The following is a 25,153-nucleotide window of genomic DNA, read 5'->3' as shown; positions in this document are numbered from 1 at the left end:
AAATAAAAAAAGCCCTGTATGTGGAGACAGTTGGAGGTCCTGCAGTGGAAATCCATGAGGTAGATGCAACCAGACATCTTGATGTGGCCCAGACTGGGTGCTGTGACAAGCCTGGCTACAACTTGAACACATCATCTGGCGTGTCAGAAGGTTCTTTGAATGTCTGGAGGCTTCAAAGTAGAACTATAGAACATTTTTGAGAGTGTTTTAATTATTGGATGCCATGGTCTGGCCAAGTCTGCCACAGAAAGACACAACCTTCCAGGCTTTATTATAAAGGTTTTCTCTACTTGATAATTTTGATTATGAACTTCAACGCTAATGAAGGAACATAGGGGCATATTATTAAGAACAGCGTTAAAATTATTGCCGCTTTAGTGGCCGGAAATTGAGGCTGAAGCGGCGATAATGGGCTTGATAATATGCCCTTGAGAATTCCAATAAAAGCCCATGTTCACACCAGAACATGGGCTTCTATGGGAATTCATAAGGGCATATTATCAAGCCCATCATCGCTGCTTTAGCAGCAGTTTCCTGCCACTAAAGCAGCGACAAGTTTAACGCCGTTTCTTGAAAATATGCCCCTAAGAAACAAAAATCTAGGTTTGCCACACTTAAGATTTGCAAGGAGGCTTAGGTCCCTATCTACAAAATCTTTCATCTGACTGATTGGCCTTGCTGACCAAGCTTAGAAGGTGCCCCAATCCCGATCAAACATTTCCCATTAATTTGCATTGATTTTTCAGTCCCCTTGTTGAATGTTTTTGTTCTTTCTAATAACTTATGATCAATACGTCATTATAAAGGTTACATTTTCATCTATTTAACAAAATTGTTTTGGAAATTCGAAACCATGCATTTATTACCTGCACTTTTCTTTTGCCTTTGTGGCACATGAATGGCATGAATTTTTCTCTGACGAAGACCTAGCTTCTTGTGCCAAACTTTTTTATTTTTTTTTATTTATTATCTTCACAGCAGCAAAGAAAAACATATATATTATACTTAAAGTTCAAAATAATCCCGGAACGATCCCCAGATACTAATACCACTATGTCGTTTTTTCATTCCTTTAACAGCAAATAAACTCCATTCTAACTTATAAAAATTATTTTTCATTCTTGCCCGCCGATACTCAAATGCAGGAGGATCTTTCTGCAACCACTCAGTTGCAATGCAAAGGCGGGCTACAGTCATTGAAAAGAATATCAATTGTCAATGCTTATATAATGCAAAAGTTTGGTTATTATTTATTTATTTATTTATTTCAAAGGTTTTATATAGCGCTGCGGACCCAAGAGTATCAGAGCGCTTTACAAGGGAGGTAAACATGTTACAGTGGAGTTACAAAAGGAAGAAAATTCACAAGTGAATAAAAAATTGCATTCAGAGTAATTTACAAGTTGAGAAGACAAAATAGAATAAAATTAACAGTATGTGAAAATCTCAACAAGGGATATAGATTTGCAATTAAATGAGCTAGGAAAAGAGAGGAGAGTGGACAGGGTCAGAGTTGGTAAAGTTAGGTACCCCAATATTTGCTGAGAAGCAGTACTTTGAGTTATTTTTTTAAAAGAGAGTAGGAGGGGTTGCAGCGAAGTTCCTTGGGGAGAGTGTTCCAGATGGTAGGAGCATTACCAGAGAATGCACGGGATTGGGTCTTTTGACATTTTAGTCTGGGTGGGATTAAAAGAAGGGAGTTACTGCTCCTCAGGGACCTGGTGCAACCTGCCTTTTTTAGATTGATTGCACACCAAGGGACACCAAGAGAGACAGGTTGGGGTTTAGAGAGGAAGTGGCTAAGCTTGATTTGCTGAGATCTGTTTAGGAGGAATGAAGAGAACCATTTGTATACAGTGTCTACCAAACCAAAACGATCTTTGAGAGTGTTGAGAAGCATGGGATGGTGGACAGTATCAAATGCCGACGAGAGGTCGAGGAGGATTAGAAGTGAGGATACACTTTTGTCAAGGGAGCGATGAATGTCATCTGTAATATTTAACATAGCAGTTTCAGTACTACATCCTTTTCTAAATCCTGATTGGAAAACATCAAGGAGGTTGAAGGCGAGGATATGGTTCTCTAATTGTGATAGGACATATTTTTCCAGGGCTTTAGAGAGGAAGGGAAGGTTAGAGATAGGGCGTAGGTTGTTTAGGTCATTAGGGTTGGCAGAGGTGTTTTTCAAGATGGGGGAGGTTTGACCGAGCTAGAGGGAGGCTGGGACACAGCCAGTGGACAGGGAGGAGTTGATGATATTAGTCCATATGGGGGCGCAGGTAAATTTGAGATCTTGGACCAAGTGGGCGGGAAGAGGATCTTTGGAATGGGAGGAAGGTTTGAGTTTGGTAATGATCTTGATGATCGAGGACTCGGAGACTGGACAAAATTCGCTCCATGAAGTATTGTTTTTAGTTATGAGGCTATTAGGAATGGGGTCTGGTTGAGCGAGAGCGGGGAGGGTTGGAGAAGGATTGGGAGGTGAGGAAAGAGTGGACGAGAGTGAATGGGGAGTGTTAGGGAGGATGTGTTGGATGAGGGGAGGTTGTAATGAGAGGGAGAGGGAGGAGAAAGATAGTTCAACCTTATTGACTTTGTTCGAGAAGAAGCTGACAATTTCTTTGCTTTTGTCAAAAGAGGCTAATATTTTAGGAGGGCCAGTGGAGGGTTGTTTTTTTAACAATGTTAAAGAGTTCTCTAGGTCGGTTTTTTGCCTGGTCGAGTTGTGATCGGAGAAAGGAGGCTTTTTCGTTGAAGATGTGTTTTTTGTAATGGGCTCTAGCAGTTCTTAGGAGAACCAGATTACAAGCGGTGGGATGATTCCTCCAAACACGTTTAGACTGTCTGAGGGACCGTCTTTCATTATTGAGTTCAGAATTGAACCAAGACTTGGGAGGGTTGTTTTTTATTGTTTGAGTTTAATTGGAGCAATTAGATCAAGGGCTTCAAGAATTGTGTTATTATAATGGTTGTTTAAGTTGTTGGTGCTGTCAGCGAGAGGGTGGAGAAGTAAGCGGGTTTTAATTGTGGATTCCAGTTCGCTAAGAGGAATAAGGTGAAGGTTTTGTGTAGGTTTCTTAGGTAGGGTGTTAATGGTGGCGGGCGGTTGATGGAGCTGTTAGATGGGAGCATACCCAATAACATAGTAACAGGAGTAATTGTCAGCCGACAATTCATGACATAAGACAAACATTTCTCTATGTCCACAATGAATCTAGATAATTTAGAACAAATAAAAAAATTATGCAAACTATCATCCCCACACCGAAAACATATACCATGAAACCCAGCACCCCATTTAGACATTCGTGCGGGGGTATAATATGAAATCAAATATTGTTTTAAAACATTGTACCTTCAAGTTGGCTGACATTAATATATCCCCAGAACTGTTGATAATATTCTCCATGGATATGCTTTGTTCTCCCAATATCATGGGCCATTTGACATTATAATTTTCCAGGTCATCTGGTTTAAATGACAATATTAACTGATAAAGCACGCCAATTCTCCCCTGCCGTCTAACCATTTCTGTGATGGAATGAAGTGCGATGTTAGGTCTTGTACGAAACAAAAAGTCCAGAATCTGTTGGAATTTAAAAAATTGGGATTTAGATAAATCAAATTGGCTAACATGTTCATCAAAAGATTGACAAACCCCTCCCAGAAGAGAAAATATCCCCTAGCTTGACAATACCTTTCATTCTCCAAGCAGAGACTATATGATCACCAAATATGGAAGGCAAAATCTTAGCAGCATTTAAGGGGGTATATTATGAAATTGTTCCAACAGGTTTGAGCGTTTTTATTCTTTTCCATACTTTATACGCACTATGTAAAACCTTAAACCGAGTACGCTTGAAATAACTACCTTCTATTTCACTAAATAAACATTGTTTTGGTATTGGGCCCAAAAGTATTAAATACATTGTGGGGGCAGAAGCATTATCCATAGCACCCTCCCCTAGAGGACGGCCCGGGACCAGGGTTCGAATCCCGGCGCGGCAGGTTTCTGGACCAGGGTCAGCGGACTCGATAATTCTCTCGCCTCGGTGCCCACTCTGATCAGCGATCACACTCGGCAACTCTGGGCATTAGCTTGCCTCATCTTCACTAACGGCCCCACCAGACCGCCGGGGATGCCTGGTCTCACCCTGGAGATACCCATTAAGGGACCATCTCTCAGGGAAGCCAGGAAGGGTTTCGCAGCGGTCGAAGCGCCTTGGGACCCTCCGGGTAAGTAGTGCGCTATATAAATGCATATACATACATACATACATATACATACATACATACATACAAAGCCGCAGCTTCTCCACGAAAGCAGGCAGCGGTTCCCATGTGCGGCGTATTTCCTCGCTCAAGAACACCCAGCGATTGCTCAGCCTCCAGATACGCCCCGCCGCTGAAGGCAGCCATGGGAACAGGATCATCAGCGTCCAGCGTCCAACAGGTGAGAGCTGCTAACACCAAAAAAAAGAAGCTCTGGGATTCCAAAATAGCTCCAAACGGCCCCTGTAGAGACCGCCGAGACTGCATCTTGATCTTTAACATTAAAATGTGGTATCGATATATGGATGACATTTTTATGTTTTGGAGAGGTAGCAAGGAACAATTACTAGAATTTCAGTTCCGGCTTAACAACAGGAATAGAGATATTCAATTTACGAACAATGTCAACAAAAGAGAGATCAATTTCCTAGATCTCCTCATAAAACATGAGGATGGAGTTCTATACACTACACTATACATGAAAAGTACAGATAAGAACACCCTGCTCCATTTTTCGAGCTTCCACCAGAGAAACCTTCGTGAAAACCTGCCCTTCAGTCCGTTTTTAAGGACCAGAAGAAACTGTACACAGAAAGCAGATTATTTTCATAATGCCAACATACTTCTGGAGAAATTGTCAGAACGGGAATATCCAAGAAAATTGCACAAAAGAGCAATGAAAAGGGCGTGGTACACCCCAAGGGAGGCCTTAGACACCAAAGATGAAAAATGTGGATCAACCCCTGGTTTGTGTGCCAACTTTCTCTGGTAGAACTAATGAGATCAAGAAAGTTTTCGGAAAAAACTGGAATATAGTGAAATCGCTGGAACCACTCGCCAATGTCCCTATATTTGCACTAAAAAAGAACAAGAGTATAAGAGACAGACTGGTCCGAGCAGATACCATGAAGAAAAACAACAACCAACAAATTCAGAATTTACTTTCATTGCCTCCCATTAAAGGCCACAAAAGATGTGGAAATTATTCTGTATGCGCAAGCACTATAGAAGGTTCAATCTTCACATATGGGGAGAAATTTGTGAAACATGAAGAATTCACAAACTGTAACACCCACAATGTTGTCTATGGAATCAGGTGTCCATGCCCAAAAGTGTATATTGGGAAAACATCACAGGCAATAAAGAAAAGCATCACACAACATTGTTCCAGGATTAGATGCGAAATTCTGACGGCCCCACTGGTCCAACATTTCATTGATAACCAGCATGGTGTTGAAGACTTAAAATGGACGGTATTAAAACTTGTAAAGGGACAGAATGCCGACATATTTTTGTCAAGATTAGAGGCTAAAACCATCATGTTCCTCAACACAGTTGATAACGGCCTGAATGAAATGAGTGAAATAAGCCACATAACGTAAGTTGTCGTACTCATGCAGATTGGACATTGGAGTCCTGTTCATGTCCAACATTACAGATCATCTCCAAAAGTACTGCCATAAGGTGTTGCCCAGAAGAACTGCGTTGCAAAAATTAGAATATGAAAAGTTCTTTAAATTCCCCTCCTTTCCCCACATAACTGCTCTCGTTGTGAAATTGCACATTCTCTGTAATACAATTACGTCCTTGTTTACAGTTTTGAAACAACAGCAGTATCGAACTCCTGCTGCAGCACACAAGGATATGCCAGATTCTAAGATGGTGGGCTAGGAGACAAGCCATGCAAGGCGGGGGAGCCAATCAGGTACAGGTGATGGATATCGAAATCAATAAGGGACTACCTGAGACATCGAGAAGAGCGCGGAAGAAGAGGATTGAGCTGCAAACCTTACTGGTACCAGGAGTAACTCCGGAGACGCGGAGACGAGTAGAGAGCCCCCGCTGAAACCCGTAAAGAAAAGAAGAGACCTCCCTGACTCAGTGAGGTACGTCTATTTTTAAAGCAGGAGCAATGCTGAATGCTGAGAGTGTCTTGGCTCGAGTCTGGCAGAACTTTTTAACACACTCGGAGCGCCCGGTAGATGTAATGTTTAAGTAATGAAATATCTACCATGGGGGCATTTCTCTTCCTTGCTCAAGGCAATAGGAGTAAATCACACAGGCCTGCTATCGCGATAACACCCACACTGAGAATAACACCACACCCCATCGCCTCGCCTGATTAATCTAAGCATCCTCCATGCCTGCCGTGCACTGTATCAAAGATACATGAATCAGCCCTACAGGTTATTGATTTCCTTTTCTTGCCCCAGCACACACGATAAACATCAAGATTTTTTCCAACCCTGAGGGTCCCAGGCGTCACTACAAGAAAAAGCAAGGTATGTGTTTGGCTTCTCATCACCCTCCACCCAAAGTCTGGTAAATAAGACACAATAGTGGTAACCAGGTTATTGACCCAAGTACTGTTTTTTTGTCTATTTTTAAATTCATGTAGGTACACAAGTCCTGGTGTGGAAAACATATTCTCCCTGACGAAGACCTTCATAAAAACCATGCCAACAAGAAGGTCGAAACGCGTTGGTTCTTTGGGGAGAGGCTCTCAGCCGAGCCGAATTGGAATTAGGTCCTTAATTGGACCAAACCATTTCCCAAATAAATGGTGTTTATTTCGTGCTCTAAGTACAATTCCCTAAGACCTCTCACTTGGCAAAGAAAAAGTCAGATAGCTTTGAGGACAGTCCAATACAACACACTGCCTTGATATATGTAAAAATCAAATGGACTTCTTTGCATTGTTTATGTACCTCTTGATTTAATGTATATAATTGTTTCACTTGTGTAATGTACACAATACTTGAGTATTGAATACTGCACTGTATATAATTCACAAGCACACTGTATCTTGTTTGAAAAAACAGTTAGACTTTTGGTCACTTGCGGGGTCCTTTTGATGGGTCGTGTTGTTATGCAACTGCTAAAAAAAGTAAAAAGCAGTAAAAATGTGATACGTACAACCCAACGTTAATTAAAAAATCGTTTGGGAAAAGAATGTTTTTTTTGTATCTATAGTGTCAGTGGCAATTTGTCTATTGCATTTACGATCTTTAACAGCGGCGCTCCCAGGTAACATGCACGTTACGGGAAAAATCACTCCGTGGTCAGTTCTCCTTCCCCGTTACTCCTCTTCCTACAGGGTTCAGCACGGGAGTTCTGCTCACGCGTCCGTCTTGGGCGCCATCTTGCCCCTGTATTAGGGCAAAATCCTGTGCCAAACTTTTGAGGGTGAACTCCACATTCCTCAAAGGATCCTTATTGGTAGCTCAGATGTAGATGACAACCTAACTTCTCCACAATTTAACAATTAGGTTTCCTACTGCACCTCAGATACAAAGTATTGTTTCTGCAGGATAAATCTAACTAGCAGACACACAGGACCAGTCGGGGAGACACACTGGATGGTTAGTGGAAGACAGAATCAGCAACAAAAAAGGACAATTCTGCTAACTTAAAAGATAACAGATTGGTATACTGTATATGCACAGAAGTGGTATAAAATGGTAAGTGGTAAAAAAACATTTTCTTTACAAAAAATCATGTAGCTTTATATAACTCTTCCTACATCAATATAAATAGGAATGAACATACATGTGGAGAATATTCAACAAATTATTAGTTGAAAAGTGTGCTGCATTGAAGAAAGAAATTAGTGACATACACTTTGGCCATCATTGTATAAAGTAATGGATGCAAAGATGGTCTGTAGAAAGCCCTTCTGAAAAGCCCAATGAAAGTACAACTCCTCCAAGTACCCCAGTGCTACCCTGCTTTGAATACATGTGAAATTTGAAGTGTTATATATGACCAGGGAATTAGATGCTTGTGACGCATCATGCCTATCCAAAGGTTAACTGTTATATCCTTGAAACATGAATTGACTTCACAGGAAGACCATCATGTCCTGGAATATCCATCAGAACTCCCAATGAACTGATCGCCATTTTGGAAAGCACATTTTACAGAGTCAAATATCATCTTTATTTTAAAAATCATGGCATCTGTCCTATCTTGAAAAAGATGACCAAGTTTGCCATTTGTGCAGCATACATTAGTCTCGAACTCCACTGTTGCCTCCCACACTTTGTGATACTTGAAAGAAACCCTTCCAAGTCAAACGGATTCAGCAACGCTGAAGTGGCTCCATCAGTACGGGAGCCCCACTTCAGACAATGTACCGCGTGCAGCTTAGTGCTCACAAGTGTATAAGAGACTTTTCCCCTTCTGTTCCTGTATTCTACTGGGCACAACGTGACAGTATGGCCCATTCGGGAGTTCGCACTTTATCTGCCTTTTTTGCCAAAAATAATGGACCAACACAGGGGCATGAACAAGAGAAGCATCTTCAATGGAACATTCGCTCAGAGGCTGTGAGAAAGTGGAATTTAGATCAGACAGACAATAGTCCACCACTAGTAATAATGTCACTATCCTTATTAGGTCAAGTAAAGGTTTCAGTCATTTAAACCTGAGCTCAACATCTGGTAGTTATGGCACAGAGAGCAGGATTCACTTATGAAAATGTGTAAAGGATTTAGAAGTTCCAAAACTGTTAAAAAGTCGAAGACACAACAAAATAAAAATAGCACTAAAAAAAAGACTGTTTTAAAGACACCAAAATGGCAAAACACCCATAAGGGAAAACACAGATAGGAATTCCTAAAGATTGGATTAAAATGTTGTGCCAAAACGAACACAGCATCAACCAAGGACATCTGGTCATGCTAGACAGGGTAAGATTTGAGGCTGGCCACGATGGCGCGTGGGTCGAATACGAGGCCCAGGCGGGTCTCCATCAAGAGTTACCTTTGAATTTAGTGATTCTTTGGGGAGAAAAATGGTCATCAATGAGCCGTTAGGGGTGAAACTGCAAGCTGGATTCAACTTTGGGTTGGAAGACAGGATGTTACTAAAGAGCATGTTTCTGTGCAGACATTCATGAAGGTGGGAAGGCTCTGAGTAGGCAAAGTCTGGCGTCTGTGCACTGAAAGGTTAAACACTGATCAACTTCAGCTTGGCTTCTCTCTCAGTGAAGTCTACTACATTTGGGTTTAGCAGGGTACAGCAGTAATTGGATCAGACCGGTCATTCGATGTTGATGGTTTCATCTCAATAGCAGTCCGATATCTCACTGATTCATAAACAAAGAAGTTGGAATAATCTTTTTAAGTCACTGCTTTTGATGTTTGGGCAGGAGGAGTACACTCTAAAATCGACCACGGATTCCAGGGCCTTATGACTAGCATTTGGGGGTCAGGTTTTACTCCAACAGAAGACCCTTCATCCAGGACAGACCTAGTTGGAACTGGTCAAGTGGGTTCTTCAGGAATGTAGGCTTCTTGCAGCTTTTGTGTCCCTATAGCTTAACAGGAGGTCAGCCAACCAACCTTTGGAGCCCATTTCTGTGTCATGGTGACAAGTGGGAGCAGGTCCAGCCCTTAGGGTCCTCCTCACAAGTCAGTGAGTCAGTCAAAAGAAATGTTGATTTAGGCTGTGGTCTTTAAAAAAACATATTTTATGAACAAGAATGTATTACCAAAGTAAGTAAAACTATTTAAAGTCTTCTGTTATACCTGCTGCTCAGCCAGTGTGACTGTGATGAGAGAATGTTGATGAGTGGATTGTTGGTGAGTGTGTGAGTCAGTTTGTGGATGGGCTGAGCAGCAGGAAGGCTGCTCCTGGTGGGGATCTACGCTGTAAGATCTGATCTTGAATAAACTTACATGGAAACTCCTTGGATCAGATCAACATTCATGCACTACATTTTGGCGACGAGGATGGGATTCTTATTGCAGAAGTTGCATAAAAATATTTAAATATCTGTTAAAAATTTACCATCCAGTCTCTGATCTTGTATCCCCTATTTTAGAAGTTCGATTTTTGGTAGGGGTAAGTGTGCACTTATCACTAGAAATAAGGGCACAACACCATATAAGGTCCAGGCAAGGTCTCAGTACACTAGCCCCTGACTCACCCCATAGTAGGTGGTTGCAAGCAGGCAGGCTTAACTTAGGAGACATGTGTGTGAAACATTGAAAACACCAATACATCAAATAAGTAAGATACAACACAAATAAAAATCCACAAGCAACTATACAATAAGGAAATATTTTATGATGAAATTGACACCAATATGACAAATAAATCCAATATAGGGAACCGGAGACATGAATTTTTAAAGAATAAACACTTTCTAGAGCTTAAAAACACATAGTGCCAACTTGGGACATCTGGCCGCGCTTTAACAGGAAAAAGTCGAAGTTTAATGCTGACTGCGATGGTGCCCTGGTCAGATACACTAAGCAGGAGACCATGGTCGAAATGTTACCATTGCACGTAGAAACGTTTCTGGAGGATTTTCTCTCCTCGTCGAGTAAGGCTCCTCTTCAGGCCAGGATTCATGTCGACAAAGCTGGCTTAGTTCAGTGCAAGGCCTCAAAGAAATCCTGTAGGCAGAGTTTTTAGCAGGACGAACTTCAATTCCAGGCCAGGTCGCAGTTTGCCACTGACTCTTGGTGACCAATCAGTCACCTGGTGGAGCTTTTTCCAAAAGTTGAGCCAAACTTCCCCAAACTTCTGGAACTTCTTCCAGTGGTTCTTCTTGTTGGTTAAAAGTGCCCAAAACACACATCCAAGGGCGTAGAATCTCTGAAATGGACCTTCATAGTTTGGGACTACAATTCCCGCAATGCTCTTGGACAAATCCTTAAAAGTCCACTGGACTCATTCTAGGCTGGGGACTTTTTGGGGGAGATGGTGCATGTGAGCTTTGTCAACCTGTTGCTTTCAGGAGGAAATCTACTCCTTAATCCGTTTTGAAGCAAGGCAAAGTCCTCAGGGCTGTAGTTCCAAGTACGCAGCAGGAACAGTCCTTCAGAGTGCAATCCTTTGGGGTACATACCAGGGTTCCAGCAAGGCCGGTCTTCTTCTCCTTGTAGTATGTATCCAATGTCCAGACGTGACAAGCAGGGGGGCTCTTCTAACCAATCGGGTACAGGGTGCCACCCAAAAGTATGACAGCTTCCTCCCAAAGTGTGGCACATTCTTGTCCCACTTAGCACTGTGTTTTAAAATTCAAGATGAAGAATTTCTCTCCTTGAGAGTACACTTTAGCTACGCCAACCTACTGGTTTGGCTAAGTTCCCTGAACACTCCCTTTCCAGGCCTCCTATAAATTCCGTTCCTCAGGCCCTCATCTGGCTAGATGGTACAGAAAGAGGTAGGAGGCCTGACTGACATTCCTTACTGTCTTGCTCTCTTTGGAGCATAGTTTGTTTACCCAGCTCCCTTCATAGCCTGTACTATGCAGCTGCAGAGCTCCCCTTCATAAAACAATCTCTGTCTCAATGCAGGTCACTTATCACCTCATCAAAGCAGTTTGGCTTAACCTGTTATGAGAGGGTCATTCAGGAGAGGCTGCTAAAAGGCTGGATTTTGGCTCACAGAACAGAAAGTTCTATAACTTTTTTATGTACTAGTAATGATTAATTCAACAGTGGAATGTTGTTGGATTATTCATTTCCAATTTTGTACGTCATTGAAATATTATTTTAGACCACTCCTGTCAATAGTTACACTGTATTACAGTATTCTCATGTTAACTTATGTAGTTACAATGGGGGAAAAAACGAATTGTTCATTTTTCCCTCACCAGGGCATATAAAACATATTTTAAATTGTCCCTGCTTATTGTTACATGGCACTCTACCAGGGGGCACCTAGAATAGACCTCAGGGGTGGCTTATATGTAACAATAAGGTGGTTTAACACTTTGAAGTATCTTTAAATCCAAATGCTAATTGCACGTAATTTCACTTTAAAAACAGCTTTTGAAGCAGGGCTGACTTGTAAAATGACAGCTGGCAATGCAGCAGTGCACACCTAAGTGTCTCAAAGCTGCTGGGCCTCTAAACCTACCATATACTAGGGACTTACAGGTAGGTTGTCAGTGCCAATTGTAATTGCACCAAATTACCATATACCTTTTAAATCAGGGCACTGACCCTGGGCAAGGATGCAGTCAGAGTAAGTTACCACCAGTTTCAGTCAAAATATTGGTGTAATCAGGGTAAAAAGGATGACTTTCTTGCATCATACTTCCTCACAGTTGGACTTAGAAATAACTTGTGATCAGTCAATAACCAGTTACTTTCTAATAAAATACATGATTCTAAGAAACTGGGTTACTGGTTGAGGGGGTGAACCCCTAGTCAAGCAGCACCCACAAATCTTGTAAAGGTAAGGCATAAGCCAAACTCAGATTAACCTATGCTCAACCCTCTGACAGCTTCATGCAAAGCAGTAAGGCTTAACTTGTAGGTAATGTGTAAATTATATATGCAGCATTTCAAACAGTAACAAAGTGAAAACAGAACTCAAGAAAAATCCCACACAAGTTTTGAAACATATAGTAAAGTGTATGTAATACAACAGGACCAAAATTACAAAAATGCAATCAGTAGACCAGAGAAAAGCAATTTAAAATATTTCAGTGACAATAGAGCCTATAAGCACAAAGCATCAACTGTGCATATCTAGTCGCGCTGTACTGGGACAAAGTCACATGTTCAGGCTGTCCGCAATTGATTGTGGGCCGGCGGCAGGGTCCTAGTTCGGCCCTCTAAACAAGAGTTCCTTAACCCCTTCCACGCTCATGACGAGCTGGGCTCGTCATGGTGTAGCCTCCTCGCACGCTGATGACGAGCCCAGCTCGCCATGTAACATGGGTTTTTAAAAATCTCAGCATACAGCCGTAATTACAATAGCGCCCATGAGGTTAAATCCAGATTGCTGTCCTGGTTTCAACAGATGCAGGTCCAGTCCTTTTCACCCAGGCAATAGGGAAAACTGGTCGTCACAGCAGGGCAGCAGTCTTTCAGATCAGCAGTCCTTCAGATGGGCAGTCCTTTCAGCAGTACAGTAGTCCTTTGTCCTGGCAGAGTATCCACAGTTCCAGAGGTATACTGAAGAGATGGTATCTGGGGTCCAATATTTATTTCTTGGCCTTTCTTTGAAGTGGGAGACTATTCAAGAGGTTTCCATTTGAAATACAAAGGCATAATACCTTCTCTGTCCTGGCAACAGACTAACTACAGAGGAGTATGCAGCCCTTTGTTTGGAGTCCGGACATAGCATATTCAAGTTTATGCCGGCCTGTGTTCAGATCAACCCTCCCGTCATGCCAGTGATGGCCCATCATGGCACACCTAAGCTCTCTTTTGTATATGGCTGTCTATGAGGAATACAAAAAGCCCAACTGCCAACTATGCCCAGTCATGTGACACAGTGGCAGTCTCTAGGCACAAAATTGCTGAGGCAGAAACAGGCCAACCTTCCAAAAGAGGCATTTTCAGAACTGTAATTTGAAAGCTGACTTCACCATGTTAGAGCATTTTTTCTAAAATTCTAAAGACACCTGTTACAAATTGAGTCTTTAGTTGACAGAGGTTTGCACTCTGTCCAAATATGGACCACAATCCAAGTCAGGGAAAGCCGCACTTTAAATAATCTGTGCTTGTTCTCTGGTAGTTTCACAAAGAGCAAGCAGGCTTAACTTAAACGACAATTTATAAAGTATTTGTGCAACACAGTCACACATAGCAACACAATGAAAACACCACAAAAAGACTCAAATCATGTTAAGGACATTAGAGAATATTTATCTGAGTAAAACAAGATTAAAAGAGCAAAAACCTAATCAGTAGAAGTCGGGATAGGAATTTTTAAAGACTAACCCAAAAATAGTACTTAGAAGTCACTATTTGTCATAAGGTTACTCGAGTCACGAGGGACCGGTACAAACCCAAAGTTCAGTCCAACCGTTATGAATGAAAGGCCTACTACAGGACATAGACAGGTCCTGGTGAAGAAACCTTTTTGCTGGAACAAGTGTCAACATAGCACAAGCAATCCAGGACTTAAACTCTGGTAAAGCGGTGGGCCCTAACGGCCTACCAATTGAGCTCTACATGCTCACTGCCTCCAAAACAGCTCCCCACCTCCGTCACATGTTCAATGAGAGCTGTAAAGTAGGAATTCTGCCAAGAGATCAGAAATTGGCAACTATTGTTGTTATTCATAAAGAGGGTAAACTGCCAAATGATTGTGCCTCATAGCATCCTATATTATTGCCAAATGTGGAGGCTAAAATCCTGGTGAAACTCATAACATCCTGACTGGGTAGGGTTATTCAAACTCAGGTTCACCCTCACCATTCAGGCTTTCATGCCGTCGTGAAATACTTCCCTTAATCTGAGTCGTCTTCATGGTGTTTTGTGTTGTACGGAGTTGCTCTGTGAAGATGGGAGAACAATTGTACCTTCGGATTTTTTATTTAAGCTGGGTTCCTCTTCGAGCAGTCTCAACCCAAGAGGCAAAGAATTCCAGAGCTTTGGGACCAGATGTGCATATGATCTGCCTCCCCAACTTGCTCTCTTGCTGCGTTATTTCGCCGCCTCCTACTCCTTTGAGTGTTTACTATTTTAATTTTAAAAATCACTTATTTGTTTGTGTTTTTAAACTTTGTAGTCACTGTCATTCTGAGCCTTACCTGACCTGATTTGTACCTTATACCCGCAGCCTCGGTCCGACGCGGCTTGTGCCGTTTGATTCAGAGGGCTGGCACGGGCAGTTTCAAACCCACTTCCGGCGGAAGGCTGGGTTAGCGTCCTAGCTTCTGTTTGCCTAGCAAAGAAGATGGCCGCTGACCAGGAGCTCTAGGCAAGAGCTCCGGGATTTGGGATCGCCAAAGCCTGGTATAAATCCCTGAATATCCCCTCTGCAGCCCAGGACCGACGACCCAGAACACAGGAACGACGAGAACGGAACGAAAAGAAAAGAAAAAGACAGAAAAAGACAGTACCTCCAAAGGAAACTAGGCTGCATTGCATCATCCGACTCCTGGTCTGGGAGGAGTGGTGGACTCGGAAGACCCCGGGCAGAGACGGCACGGGTTGACACGTGGGGGCTACTGGCAGCGCAGGCAGAGAGCGGAAGACTCCCTGAGCGATGCGGGCAGGGTCCGATCCGGGAGACGGCTGGGGCAGCATCGGCGGAAACACAGACAGGGACCAAACACCGAGCACAGCAGTGAAGAGGTGCAGGGAGAATTAAGGTACAGGCACTCTCGCTTTTGCAGTGCGGCCCCCACCCTGCTCCCCACCTCCCACTACCCACCCTCGCCCCCGCCCCGCTGAAGAGAGAGCCCGTAGCGCGGGGAACAGGAGAAGAGAGAAAAGTCTTCAGTCCGCCCCGCCTGACCTTAAGATGGCGGCCATTGCGGACAAGTAACAAGTAAACAAGAGGTTTTTGGCACAAATATCTGCACCCTCGTGTAGGAAAGGGGAACTCCGCAAGTATGTGTGCAACAAATAAGGTCACAGCAATTTAATTAATCAAAGAGAGCCAGGGAAGCGGAACCAATCGACAAGGGAAGCTGGACTAGATAAAGAAGTGGAAAGAGAGAAAGTCTTCCCTGCCCGCAGAAGAACGATCATAACGGCAGCCATCTTACAATGAGTAGCTTTTTTACACTCAACCCAGAGCAGAACAAAGGTCAGCCAGCTAATTATTAAGCACTCTGGAACAACAACTATTAAGAGTTAAATGAAGAATAATTATGGGAAAGAGAAGCTACTCAGCAAATCTATAACTACACACTACTAGATCTGGTAAGGAAGGATAAAACCAGCACTAAACAACATCAGAAGTGGCTCTACCTGATATAAAACTGAGAAAGAGTCACCATAATACATGCAAAACGGAGCTAAAATGAGCGAAAGATACCTAGAGACTGCTGGCTTGAACGCCCAGAGTATAAAATACCCCCATAATTTAACCAAAAATGCAGCTAAGAAGTTCAAACATGACTCCCTGAGGAAAAACCCGGACTTACTATTCGCAGACCTATACTTTAATGTGACTAATGGTACGAAAATGAATGACCTCATATTCTACACAAATAGAACAGCTAAATAGCGCAATGCCTTCACTAGGATGCTTACCATAAAAACTACGAAAAACATCCCTCATGGCACAAAAATGTCAACCTCACCATCAGAAAGATGCAGAGCTGAACTTAGCATCACGATATATAAATCTGGAATGGTGCTGATACAAGCAGCAAATCGAGATCTAGAGAGATTTGCCAAGATTTTCCAATCGGTGAAACACTCACTGGAAGACCCGAGTCACCAACTTCTCCTGACCCCACCAGTAGACACCCTAGATATTCACGATATCACCATCAGAGGTGCCAATAGAACCAGGAACCTTCATGCTCAAAGCCCCAACCAGGTAGCTATATCTGAACTAGTATTGTCAATACCGGAGAACGCGACTGAAAGAACTGCGAGGTCTACCCATCAGGCAAACAAAGAACAATATCAGCTACAAAGAGAAGAGTCGTCCCTACTCTCAAACTATGAGGCCCCTCACGTAGAGCATACATCGGCACCGAGTGTAGTACCATATGACAACCAGGAATTGAATGAGACAGAAGACATCAGCCTTCCTATATCCTATACCCTCTCTAGCACAATACCAGCGTCGTACACACCTCCACCCACAAACGAACTCCCAACAACACAGGACTTAGCTAACACCATCAACCTTCCTATCGCTCTCGCTTGTACAATAACAGAGACATGCAGACCTTCACCCACAAACACACTCCTAGCAACTCAGAACTTATCCAGCACCGACGACACGTCCAATAGATACAGAACCGACAATCAAAAAGAGGAGAGAAAGAAAATGGCAGCGGAACTGAGAACTGATCCGAAAAGGAGAAGAGTAGTGCGGATAAACAGTTCTGCCATCCCTAAGAGATCACATCCGAACAAGAAGGACATTAATAAGCTTCAGAAACTAGTGAGCAAGCTAGCACAAGCCACTATTAATACCTTACAGGCGATAGAAAAAATTAAAGAGATGACGGTGAACATTCACTCTAAAGTCACGAATATCCAAAACCTTGTACATTCTTCACAAAGAAAGAGTAACGAGATGGACATGCCTTTAAAACATAGAGACAACCGACCAGACAGGACAAAATCATTATCAAAAGAGGAAACTCTGGCCTTAATCCGAACATATGATCTATCGGACCGCAAGGGAGAGGAAAGAATCAAAACAATACCACTAGACTCTAACAGAACATCAAGAAAAAATGATAGAACATCCAACCCCCACAACTTACAGCACATACAGCTAATAACAAACAAAGCCGAAAATGCAAACCCTAGTAACAAAGAAAAACCTCTGACCTGTCTACTAATCAACTGTCGATCGGCAACCAAACATGCATCGGACATAGCGGACCTCATCATCAACAAGGACATTGACCTGGCAATCCTTACAGAAACATGGCTTACGGAATCTTCATCCCCAACCATGGATCTTTTAGTACCACCGCAATTCAACATTTTGAGACTTGATAGACACAAAAAGCTAGGGGGAGGGATAGCCTGTATTCATCGATCTGACATTGAGGTCAAACAAATTCAGGCCGACCCGCTAGAATCCTGTGAGTATCTAGGTCTTAACATAAGATCAACTAACATTCAACGATGCAACTTGCATAAATTTTACAACCCATCAGGAGATATCGCAAAGTTTACAGAAGAGTTAATGGAGATCATAACAGCCAACTCTAACAACGATGCCAATAACATATTTCTAGGCGATTTCAACCTTCACTGGGAGGACTGCAATGACAAACTGGTCAACACACTTAAAGGTTTCCTCATTGAACTAAACCTCACACAAGCGTGCACACTACCCACACACTCAAAAGGAGCGACGTTAGACTGGATTATCTCAAGAAACAAAGATGCATCAATCCGCGCCATAACGCCATGTGACTGGTCTGATCATCACGCCATAACATTCGTGATACCCACAGTGGGAAAAGGCAGGACCAGACAACCTTTCAAGGCCAAAAAATGGACTTTCAGCAAATATGGAGCTACTGGTCGAAAGCTGCGAAAGAGACTTAAAGCCACCCAACAACCTGGAGAACGTCAACAAGCTGACGGATCACTACATAGCAGCTGTCGAAAATATCGTCAATAACACCATGCCATTAAAATTGAAAAGAATCTCAGAGAAGACTAAAAATCTGTGGTTTAACGAAGCACTAAACGAAGAAAGATGCAAATTGAGAATGGCCGAAAGAAAATGGAGGCAACACCCGTCATCCCTTGAACTGGAAGCCCTCAGAAAAATTAGGAACCAATATAATAAAAAGATCATCAGCTCAAAAAAGGAATTTATAAGATCAGAATTGGATAATGCCAAAAACAGACCACGAAAACTCTTTGAAATCCTAAAGGAGCAATCAAACAAACTAGCCAAATCAGTGCAAGAAAACTCAAAAACACCTCTAAGCTGTGATGAATTTTCCACATTTTTCACGGAAAAGGCCAAATCAGTCGAAGTAGAGCTTAGAAACGCTGCGGTGAACCTTCCCACCGAACCTCAGTTTACGAACGATACCGACTCTACAACGGATTGCACTAAGGCAAAAAACAAGGCAAGTTGGGAATCATTCGAACTGTACGACCAGCACATGATTGCCAAGACGCTCTCAGAAATCAAACCAAACAACCACTACCAAGACCCCCTGCCTGCAAAATGTGTAAAAGAAATCAATCACATTCTGATTCCAATATGGACCGAAATAATAAATGCTTCACTTTCACAAGGGATCCTCCCCGACTGCCTAAAACAGGTCAAGTTGTTCCCATAATCAAAAATCAGATCCAAACAACTTTCGCCCAGTGACCAACATCCCTTTACTGGCCAAGCTGACTGAGAAATGTGTGCAGAACCAACTGAGCCAACACATAACCAAGTTCTCCTTGCTAGACGAATGCCAATCAGGATTCAGAGCAGGACACAGCACGGAAACAGCGATCCTCCATATTATTGATGATGCGCTACAGGCCCTTGACCAAAATCAAGCATGCGTATTGATTCTCCTTGACCTGTCATCGGCATTTGACACGGTAAATCATGAAGCATTACTGACCAGGCTACGGGACAGGATGGGATTGTCGGGAATTGTGCTGAAATGGTTCGATTCCTTTTTACAGAACAGAACGCAGCACTTCCTGGTTAACCAATCAATCTCACTTCCATGCCCTATCTCAATAGGAGTCCCTCAAGGATCGACACTATCCCCAGATCTTTTTAACCTATAAGTCGAACCACTCACAGAAATTCTCCAAAAATCTCAAATATCCTATCACATGTATGCTGACGACACGCAAATATACTTAAAGATCGCATCCCTAAAAGACTTGGAACTAATGAATGAGACACTAAAAATGGCACTTCAATGGTTAACCACAAACCATCTGAAGCTGAACGCACATAAAACAGAGTTCCTACTAATCTCACCACCAAGGAACAATACAGAAATAAAGGAATGGACGAAAGTCGTGACTGCGCTAAACTGCACCCCAACCCTGGTCAACTCAGCTAAATCACTAGGAATCACCTTAGACGAGAATCTTGACATGAAAGCCCATATTAACTCAATGGCGAAAAGTGCCCGCTTTCACTTGAACTACTTAAGAAAATTGAAACCATTCATCTCAGAGGCGGACCTCAAATTGGCAATCCAATCCTTAGTTATCTCGAGGATTGAATATGGCTGCACGACCTTAGCTGGCTTACCAAAAATGTCTACGGCACCACTAAAAGCCTGCCTTAACGCTGCGGCAAGAATTATCACCGGAACCAGGAAATATGATCATATATCCCCGCACCTGAAAGCATTAAACTGGCTACCTTATGAAGCCAGAATCCAAATGAAGATAGCATGTATCACACACAGAGCGCTACACGACAACACCCCAAGATATCTAGCCAAGAAAATTCAACTGTCCGGTGGCAACCGACCAGCTAGGAGTGTTGAGGAGTTGCTGCTACGGCCAGCCATCTTCCGAAAGAAAAAAACCTATGACAGAGCGTTCTCAGGAGCTGACCCCAGAATATGGAACTCACTCCCTCCAAACATCAGGAAGATCCAGAATCTGATAACATTCAAGCGGGAAGTGAAGAGCCTGCTGATGAATAGATACATTACTTAGTGAAGATCACTGTTCACGGTTCTGATATACTACTGCCCTAGTACAGAACATGTATGTCACGAGAAAGGGAAGCATAGTCAATACTATAAGGAACACGTATTCTATGATATGAGAACAACCTAAAGGCCACCACCAATGGATATTTTGACTGAACATGAGAACAGCATCCCACATGAACATATACCGAGCTACCTCATATTTGTTATATATACCTGTTTTTGTTATAAGTTTAGCCATAGCATATTATTAACGCTAACAGCACATGTGTTACGAATATATATATCATCTACCTCACAGTTGTTGTACTTTAACTGTTTTTATATATGTTAACCCTCTACCTCTCCTATGTTAAGCGCTCTGATACCCACGGGTCTTGTTCGCGCTATACAAAACTTTATAATAAATAAATAAATAATAAATAAATAGAGTACTTAGGGCGCAGAGCTAAGGATACAGACCGGACAAGGTAGGCTGCGTTATTTCGCCGCCTCCTACTCCTTGGAGTCTTTACTATCTTGAATTTAAAAATCACTTATTTGTTTGTGTTTTTAAACTTTGTAGCCATTGTTATTCTGAGCCTTACCATACCTGATTTGTACCTTAAACCCGCAGCCCCGGTCTGACGCGGCTTGTGCCGTTTGATTCGGGGGGCTAGCACGGGCAGTTTCAAACCCACTTCCGGTGGAAGGCTGGGTTAGTGTCCTAGCTTTTGTTCGCCTCTAGAGTACTTAGGACATAGAGCTAAGGACACAGACCGGACAAGGTAGGCTGCGTTATTTCGCCGCCTCCTACTCCTTGGAGTCTTTACTATCTTGATTTCAAAAATCACTTATTTGTTTGTCTTTTTAAATTTTGTAGCCACTGTCATTCTGAGCCTTACCTGACCTGATTTGTACCTTATACCCACAGCTCCGGTCCGACGCAGCTTGTGCCGTTTGATTAGGAGGGCTGGCACGGGCTGTTTCAAACCCACTTCTGGTCAAATGACGTGGCCAGCACTACAGTCATTGGATATTGACGGCCCATTTAAGGAACAACCCCTGCGTACGCCAAAGGCAATCCCGTCTGTGCCCGCCCGCGCCCGACCGGGACCAGGGGCCATAAACCCTGGGAGATTTTCCAGTGCCCGGTTACGATACACTTCCTCCCAAATTCATGCGCTGAGGCCCCAGGTGAATTACAGTTGCAGTATTTTTGAGGTCTCCAGTCACTGTCCTTCCATTTGTGCCACTTGAAGCTCCTCAATGTGTCATTGTTGTTTGCCAACTAATAAGCCTACGTTCAATTACACCTTTTTTAATTTAAACTGCCGTTCTCTTCCAAAGCATAAGATATATTTTTGATCTCTTGACCAATGAATCCCCAGCTGCCTTGTTCCTCATTGAGACATGGCTTCACGATAGTTCAGGCCCTGACATCGCAGATGCCTTACCAGCGGACTATGCTAAGAGTGGATAGGCTGAAAAAAACGGGTGGAGGAATTGCTATAATCTTTAATAAAAAATATCAGTGCAAGTTCACTCCGCTAAACCTTACCAACTGTGAAGCAGCGCTGTTTCAACTTTTTTTAAATCCTAGTTTTACATGCGCAGGCATTTTAGTTTATCGCCCACCAGGACCTCTTCAGTCTTGGACAACTGTCAAGTCTAGTGTCATTAAGTTTATTGAACTCATCTAACTTCTCGGTTCTCGGAGATGTTAATCTTCATCTCGAGGACAAGCAGGACATGGCTAGTCGAAATCTGATAGCCGACCTAGCCGCATGCTCTGTAACTCAGGTCCCACGCACATAGCGGGACATCTGCTCGAGCCAATTTTTTCTAATCTTCCTAATATGCTCTGTTCTCCTGCATTGCCAGTACAATGGTCCAAATACTTCCTGACTAAATTTAACATCATATCGGATGTCACTCCAGAAGTTCTCCATTCAAGGGCCAGTATTCGCAAAAGAGACTGGAGAAAATTAAATATAGACCTTCTAAAACAGAATTTAGATGACCGCCTGCCTTCCTTTATGAATGTGCAGGATGACATTGAATGTACATCGAGAAGTGTGGGCAGCTGGCTTCTCGAAGCAGCAGATGCCTGCCTTCCCCTTTCAATCAAAAAACTTAATTCTCACAAAGCCCCAGCCCCTTGGTTCAACAAAACTCTTAAACTGGAAAAGTCCAAGTGTAAGCGCCTTGAACGAGTATGGAGGAAAGATTGCTCCTTGGAGTCTAAAGAAAATTATAAAATAGAATTAAAACAATATTACAAAGCATGCACAATTGCTTGAGCCAACTATGTAGCCACGACCATTAAAGAGGCCCCCAATAAACCTAAAACGCTGTTCACATTAGTGAAAGAACTAGCTGGCTCCAAAACCATTGCTACTACACCTCCCCTGAGTGGCAAAAAATGTGAGGAATAAGCCCAATTTTTTACAAATAAAATTGACAACATTTATAAGGAAATAGCTACACATTAGGGTCACAGTCCCCATGTTCCCCTGACCCCCACATGGAACCCTTTGCCAAATCTTGATCCAGCCTGTACTACCCCAGTCTTTAATTGTTGGTCACCTCTTAGCCTGGAGAATTTGAGGGATATTCTAGGAAATCTAAAGTCAGGATCACCGAATGATCCGCTTCCCGTGCCTATACTTACACAACTCAGCACTTCCCAGCTCTCTGTGATTTGTAACACCTTAAACTTGTCTTTACAAAATGCCACTGTTCCAGCTGTCTGGAAGCATGCAATGGTTTTAATATTATTGAAAAAAACAACGGCCGACCCAAATGTCCCTTCCAATTTCCTTCCCATCTCCTTATTACCTGCTTTCTCTAAAATTCTTGAAAAGCACAAAAACTACCATCTTGCTCAGTTTACTGAGGATAATCATATTCTCCACTTTTCACAATCGGGTTTCGGCCCTGGTTTTTCCACAGAGACTACCTTGCTAGGGGTTACAGAAAACCTACGTAGGATTTTTGGACAAAGGTGAGACAGTGGCACTGATTTTATTAGATCTCAGTGCCGCTTACGACACCACCTCACATCCCATACTTATTAAAACCTTAGTTGATGTGGGTGTGGGTGTGGGCGGACCGGCCTTGGGTTGGCTGAGCTCATTTCTGAAGAAACGTACATTCCACATTTTTTCCAACTCTGCAACCTCAAATTCACATACGTCTCCTTACGGTGTACCCCAAGGCTCAGTATTGAGCCCGCTTCTTTTTAATCTTTATGTTAGACAGTTATCATACATAGCAGAACAAGAAGGCCTCACACTTTTTACCTACGCAGATGATTCCCAGATCGCATTCTCCCTCTCGAATACTGCCCAGGACTCGCCATCTCTCCTGCTGTCAGGGTTGAGGAGAATTGCTGACTGGATGAATCGTAATTTCTTGAAACTTAAGGGCGAGAAAACTGAGGTGCTAATACTAGGCCGGCAACATGATTTATGGTGTGCCAAGCATTGGCCCTCTGAAATGGGTTCTCTCCCTCTTCCATCAGATCACGTTCGCAATTTAGGCTTTGTCATTGACAATGCACTGACAATTCAAGCTCAAGTCAACAAGGTCTCGGCAACGTGTTTTATTATACTGCGCTGGCTAAAGAAAATTGTTTGGATGCTGCCAGAAGATTCTCAGAAATCCGGAGTCCATGCCCTCATAACTTCCTGCTTGGACTACGGAAACATTCTCTTCCTAGTGGCAAACAAAGTTGTAATAAGGCGACTGCAATTGGTACAAAATGCAGCAGTAAGATTGCTGTGCAAATTACCTAGATCTAGCCATATTTCAGGTCCTTTACGTAGACTCCACTGGCTTAAAGTAGATAGTCGTATCAAATTTAAGACACTGAGCTACATGTTTAAAATTAAATTTGACCTGTCCCCGATTACCTTCAGTCCCTTGTTCCCACTCATGTACCTTCACGGAATTTGAGATCTGCCCACATGGCCTATTTTGTTGTGCCTAGAATTAGACTAGCCAGAATGGGGGGTAGATCTTTTGCTCAGTTAGGTCCCACCTTGTGGAACTCCCTGCCATTGCACATTCAAACTGAAACTAATTATGTACAGTTCCGCAGAGCCATTAAAACCTGGCTCTTTAACCAATAACTCTTCCTGCAGTTGAAACGGAGATTTAACGGAACTTGCCTGTCCAGCGCCGAGAAACCCTTTTTGGGTAGCTGTTGCGCTTAACAAACTCAAATAATAAATAAATAAAATAAATTATTCATGAAGTTCTAAGGAGGTGTTCATGTGTTAATTTTAAACATTTGGCAGGTACATAAGGGGGAATAAGACCTCTGATTTTAGGGGACCCTGCTATTTATTGCTTTGTGTGCAAGGCAAAGAGATTTAAACTTAATACTTGCCTTAACAGGCAGCCAATGAAGCAGTTTCAAAGACTTCTTCACCGATTCATGGCTTGGAATTTTGCAAAGTAGCCTGGCTGCTGCATTCTTCACAACCTGCAGTCTTTTTTTAACATATTTTAGTTCAGTTAGCGCTGGGACGCTCCCGGGCAGCCATGCGCTCTATAAATCACCTTCTATTCTATTCTATTCTATATCCCAAATAGAGGGTGTTGCCATAATCCACCAATGATTGGATCACAATTCTTCTTAGATGATCCGGGATACGCGCCAAAATCTTCCGGATCTTCTGAACACTCCAAGGGATGTGGCAGCAAAATATTTTGCTTGATCAGTCATTGCTAGTGCTCTGTCCATCCATATTCCCAAGATCTTTTTAGGGAATTTGGAGACAGGAGGATTACCCATATAGCTTGGCCAACTAATTACTGGCCTGGGAGAGGAATTGTTTCCCA

The sequence above is a fragment of the Lissotriton vulgaris genome, chromosome 4_1, assembly GCF_964263255.1.
Source record: "Lissotriton vulgaris chromosome 4_1, aLisVul1.2, whole genome shotgun sequence".
In the NCBI taxonomy this organism is placed as follows: Eukaryota; Metazoa; Chordata; class Amphibia; order Caudata; family Salamandridae; genus Lissotriton; species Lissotriton vulgaris.
This window is presented reverse-complemented; position numbering follows the sequence as displayed.